Source organism: Dama dama, chromosome 29 (assembly GCF_033118175.1).
Source record: "Dama dama isolate Ldn47 chromosome 29, ASM3311817v1, whole genome shotgun sequence".
NCBI lineage: Eukaryota > Metazoa > Chordata > Mammalia > Artiodactyla > Cervidae > Dama > Dama dama.
Window position 1 is genome coordinate 63,997,841 of NC_083709.1, and position 6,661 is coordinate 64,004,501.

Consider the following 6,661-nt stretch of genomic DNA (forward strand, 5'->3'; position numbering starts at 1 on the left):
AATACTTGGGAATAAATTTAACCAAGGAGATGAAAGACATACACACTGAAAACTATAAGACACTGATAAAAGAAACTGAAGACACAAATGGAATGATATTCCTTGTTCATAGATCAGAAGAATTAATATAGTTAAAATGTGCATATAACTCAAAGCCATCCATAGATTCAATGAAATCCCTATCAAACTTCCAGTGGTATTTTTTTCACAGAAATAGAAGACAATCCTAAAATTTGTACAGAATAAATAGCCAAATGGCTACTTGTACAGACCTCAAATAGCCAAAGCAATCTTGAGAAGGAAGAATAAATCTGAGAATACCACATTTTCTGAATTCAAAGTATACAACAAAACTATCATAATGAAAACAGTATGGTAATAGCACAAAAACAAACACATACACCAATGGAACCAGACTGAAAGCCCAGAAACAAATCTATGTTTATAAGGTCAAATAATAAAGGAGCCAAAAATACACAACAGAGAAAAGTCTTTTCAAAAAATGATGTTGAGAAAACTGAATATCCACATGCAAAAGAATAAAATTGAACTTTTGTCATGCACAACTCACAAAAATTCACTGAAAATGAATTACACACTTAAGATCTGATGTAAAATGCCTAGAACAGAGAAAAAGTTCCTTGACATTAGAGTCTTGGGAACAACTTTTTGAATATGAGAACAGTTTTTTTGTATATGACACAAAATGTACAAGCAACAAAAACAAACAGATGGGTCTATATAAAATTAAAAAACCTTCTGCACAGCAATACAAATCAACAAAATGAAGAAGCAACCTACAGAATGGGAGAAAATATTAACAAACCATATAGCTGACAAGGGGTTAATATTCAAAATGCATTACAAACTTGTAAAACTCAACAGCACACAAACATACAAATACAATGCAATTTAATGTGGGCAGAGGACCTGAAGACATACAAATGGCCAATAAGTACTTGAAAAAAGCTTGTACATCATTAATTATATGGGAATCAAAGCCATAATGATATATCACATCACATATGTTAGAATGGGTATTATCAAAATGACAAGAGATAACAGATGTTGATGTTAAGGATATGGAGAAAAGGGAACCCTGGGGCTCTGAAAGTGAGAATGTTAATTGATGTAGCCATTATAGAAAACAGTATGGAGGTCCCTCACAAAACTAGAACTGCCATATGACCCAACAATCCATTGTGGGATATATTTCTGAAAGGAATGGAATTACAATCTCAAGGAGATATCTTCACCCCATGTTCATCATAACATTATTCACAACAGCCAAGACATGCAAATGATCTAAGTGTTTATCAACAGATGAATGGATAAAGAAAATGTGACATATATACATATACCTATAAAGGAATATTATTCATTCATAAGAAGGAAGGAAATCCTACCATATGTGTCAACATGCCTGGACCTTGAGTGGATTATGGTATGTGACATAAGTCAGACAGAGAAAGACAAATAGCATGTGGCTTCCAAGGCAGCTCAGCTGGTAAAGAATCTGCTAAAGAAAAAATATTTATATATAAGAAGGAAGAAAGTCCTTCAACATGTGGCCACATGGATGAATTATGATACATGACATAAGTGAATTATGGTACATGACATAAGTCAGATAGAGAGACAAATATTATACTAAATGTTAAAAGCCAGATTGATAGAAACAGAGAGTAGAATAGTGGTTGCCAGGGACTGGGAGTTGGGGAAAGTAGGGAGATGCTGGTCAAAAGGTATAAATTTCCATTTATAAGATAAATAAGTTCTGAGGGATCTAATGTAAAGCATGGTGACTGTAATTAACAATACTGTATTGTATACTTGAAAACTGCTAAGAGAGTAAATATTAAATGTTCTCACAACAAAAGACAACAATAATTACATTAGGTGATAGATGTGCTAACTAACCTTACTGTGGTAATTATTTTACAACATATACATGTATCATGTTATCATACTGTACACCTCAAACTCACATAATGTTATATGTCTATTATCTCAAAAAAGCTGGGAGATTTTATCATGAATCTACAGTAGTCAAGATAAACATACATCAGTAGAATTGAGAGAACAGAAATAATTTCTTACATTTTTTGCAAGGGTCATTCAATGAAGGGGAAGAGGGTGAGAATGGCATGGAAATAACTGAATATACATGCAAAAGAATAAAATTGTGACCTAACCCCACAAAGTATACAAATATTAACTTAAAATGAATCATAGACCAAAACGGAGGAATCTCTAAGGCCATAAAACTCTTAGTCAAATCTTCAGAGTAAATCTCTTTTATCTTTGATTTGGCAATGGTTTCTTGGAAATGAAAACCAAAAACACAAGCAAAAAAGAAAAATTAGACTAAGCAGACATTATCAAAATTAAAATGTTTTGTTCAAAGCATGCTATTAATAGACTTACTGTGGTGATCATTTTTCAATATGTGAAAATATTATTAAATCATTATGTTGTATGCCTGAAACCAATATAATGTTGTATCAATTATATCTCAATTATTTTTAAAATCACACTATCAAGGGAGTGAAAAGACAATCCACAGATATTGTTTCATTTTTGCCATCCAGACCCCTTCAAAGAACATCTTTAGAAAAAAGAATTTTCACCTTTAGCTTAACCTTCTCAACTGTCTAAAAATTACACATATGTTTGTAAGTGTGTGTACTGGCAAGAACAAAATAGGAGAAACTCACATTATTAGTGTCATTATTTTCATAGTTTTTCAGGTGTTTACTGAACTAACTCATCTGTTTGGAAGCTGTATGGATATACCACTGAGTTATAAAACAAAATGCAATCCTTATACATAAGAATCCATGGCTTCTTTTCTGTCAAACAGTTCTACATCACAGAAGAGCACTGCTGAGGGCACGGTCTACATCTAGAGTTTGCTGCAGATAAAATATATCCTAACTAAGACTTCTGGCAGTAACTTTTCTACTCTTGATTACTGTCTAAATTCCAAAACCAAATCCAGTCATATCAGCTTCACTCAAAACCTTTGGGAATGAGTTTAAACTCATACTGCCAGAAAGAAGAAAAGAAGGAAAGAATTGAATAGGAAATTTGAGGCACTCTCAGCACTGTGATCAGCATTCTTGAAACTAAGTTGTAAAGCTGAAACAAACTTTACCAATGAAAGTAATAAGGAGAAAGACGCTACTTATGGTTACCAAGCAGTTATCATTATCAACTGCTGGCCCACCAAATGGTATTCAGTATACACTGAGAATATGGAGGGCTATGGGTCCTTGAGCTCTTCAAAACAATGACATCATCTCTCAAAGGACAGAAAGGAAATGCCACCCATGGAATTAGAGCCTTTATTTAATATCCTAAAGCTAACTCAATATTACTGTGGTCATTTGTTGTGGCTACTAGTAATAACTTGCATTTTTACCATGCTGTGTTCAAAGCACTTATACATTTATTTAATTTTATTATCACAGTCATCATCTAAAGTCAGAAGAGATTAAGTATTATTAGTACCATTTTCCAGATAAATCAACTGAAATACAGATTTAACTTCTTGGCTTGACAACCTCGTTTTCACAGGCCCATATACCTTTGTCTTCTTGAGACACTTCTTTGTTAAAATACCACAAAAATATTTGGAACAAAGCTGGTAACTAAAGCATGCATGTATAGGAGTCATTGATTAAGACCATCCCTAAGAAAAAGAAATGCAAAAAAGCAAAATGGTTGTCTGAGGAGGCCTTCCAAATAGCTGAGAAAAGAAGAGAAGCTAAAGGCAAAGGAGAAAAGGAAAGATACACCTATCTGAATGCAGAGTTCCAAAGAATAGCAAGAAGAGATAAGAAAGCCTTCCTCAGTGATTAGTGCAAAGAAATAGAGGAAAACAATAGAATGGGAAATACTAGAGATCTCTTCAAGAAAATTAGAAATACCAAGGGAACATTTCATGCAAAGATGGGCACAATAAATGACAGAAATGGTATGGACCTAACAGAAGCAGAAGATATTAAGAAGAGGTGGCAAGAATACACAGAAGAACTATATGAAAAAGATCTTAATGACCTAGATAACCACCATAGTGTGATCACTCAACTAGAGTCAGACACTCTGGAATGCGACGTCAAGTGGGCCTTAGGAAGCATCACTACAAACAAAGCTAATGGAGGTGATGGAATTCCAGTTGAGCTATTTCAAATCCTGAAAGATGATGCTGTGAAAGTGCTGCACTCAATATGCCAGCAAATTTGGAAAACTCAGCAGTGGCCACAGGACTGGAAAAGGTCAGTTTTCATTCCAATCCCAAAGAAAGGCAATGCCAAAGAATGTTCAAACTACTGCACAACTGCACTTATCTCACATGCTAGCAAAACAGTGCTCAAAATTCTCCAAGCCGGGCTTCAACAGTATGTGAACTGAAAACTTCCAGATGTTCAACCTGGATTTAGAAAAGGCAGAGGAACTAGAGATCAAATTGCCAACATCTGTTGGATCATGGAAAAAGCAAGAGAGTTCCGGAAAAACATCTATGTCTGCTTTATTGACTATGCCAAAGTCTTTGACTGGGTGCATCACAACAAACTATAGAACATTCTTAAAGAGATGGGAATACCAGACCACCTGACCTATCCCCTGAGAAACCTGTATGCAGGTCAAGAAGCAACAGTTAAAACTGGACATGGAACAACAGACTGGCTCCAAATTGGGAAAGGAATATGTCAAGGCTGCATATCATTACCCTATCTATTTAAGTTACATGCAGAGTACATCATGCAAAATGCTGGGCTGGATGAAATATAAGCTAGAATCAAGATTGCCTGGAGAAATATCAATAACCTCAGATATACAGATGACACCACCCTTATGGCAGAAAGCAAAGAGGAACTAAAGAGCCTATTGATGAAAGTGAAAGAGACTGAAAAAGCTGGCTTAAAACTCAACATTCAGAAAACAAACATCATGGTATCCAGTCCCATCACTTCATGGCAAATAGATGGGGAAACAATGGAAACAGTGACAGACTTTACTTTCTTGGACTCCAAAATCACTGCAGATGGTGACTGTAGCCATGAAATTGAAAGACGCTAGCTCCTTGGAAGAAAAACTAGACAGCATATTAAAAAGCAGAGACATTACTTTGCTGACAAAGGTGCATCTAGAAAAAAGCTATGGTTTTTCCAGTAGTCATGTATGGATGAGAGAGTTGGACTATAAAGAAAGCTGAGCGCTGAAGAATCGATGCTTTTGAACTGTGGTGTTGAAGAAGACTCTTGGAGAGTCCCTTGGACTACAAGGAGTTCCAACCAGTCCATCCTAAAGGAAGTGGACTGATGCTGAAGCTGAAACTTCAATACTTTGGCCACCTGATGAGAAGAACTGACTCATTGGAAAAGACCCTGATGCTGGGAAAGATTGAAGGCAGGAAGAGAAGGGGACAACGGAGGATGAGACAGTTGGTGACATCACTAACTTGATGGACCGGAGTTTGAGTAAGCTCCGCGAGTTGGTGATGGACAGGGAAGCCTGGCATGCTGCAGTCCACGGGGTCACAAAGAGTCAGACACGACTAAGCAACTGAACTGAACTTAAAGTATGCATGATCTAATCTTTTCTCTAATAAGCACACACATACTTTTCAAGCTAGCTCCTTAGAAGAATTTATACTTTTTATAATTAATAATTTTTATAAATAGGAAAAAGATAAACAAAACTTTTAAGTCCAATTAGATGCTTCAACATACAGTGCCCTGAAGGATAAATATGTGACCTCTAAATGAAGTTCAAGAGAGCCAGCCACCAACTACTGAAGCAATTTCAAATAGCATTTAAGCGTGTCTCTTAGATAACATTATCTTTGTAACGCGTTCTACACCGGAGATCATTTGCTAATTTCCCCATGAAAATGGGCCTAGGATATGACAAAATGGAACTGATGTCACATTTAATGTATTTATTAAGCAATTACTTTAAAAACTTTGTTGAGAATGACAGGGTACTTCAAGTCTCCTTTCAGGATCATTTTACTAAAGAAACAGATCAACAGTATTCAAGCATAGCATTTTTACATTTATTATTCAGTAAATATGATTTATTTCTATGTGTCAGGTTTATTGGTGTCACTAAAAATATAGTATACTAAACAAGAACTAGGAGGTCTTTGCCTTCATGGAGTTTACATTATAGTAGAGAGAAATGAAAAACAAACAAATGCATATGTAAGAGAATATTGGTGAATAGAAGCTTATACAGAGAGAACCAAAATAGGGCAATGTAAGAGAATAATTGAGCAGATAAGTTTGATTGGATAGTTACCTCTGCTGAAGGTGATATTTAAACTGACATTTAAGTAACCAAGAGAAGCAAATTGAACAAGGATATTGAAAGATCCCACAGTGTTCTAAAATGGAATGAACTTGTAACTTTTCTAGAAATAGTCTTTGGGTTTGTTTTTTTTTTTTTCAGTTAATCTCTGCCCCCTACCATCTTTTTTTAAATGTATAAACTAATCCTTTGTTGAAAGCAATCTATGCAAAGTTGTACAATTTTCTTTGGAAAATTAAAGATGGGTATATGTATGAACAAAAAAAAGAAAAAGCTTAACTTGGCAGAAAGAGCAAGGATCCTCCTGTAATTGTAGTGGTTACCAGATGATGTCAGAGAGATA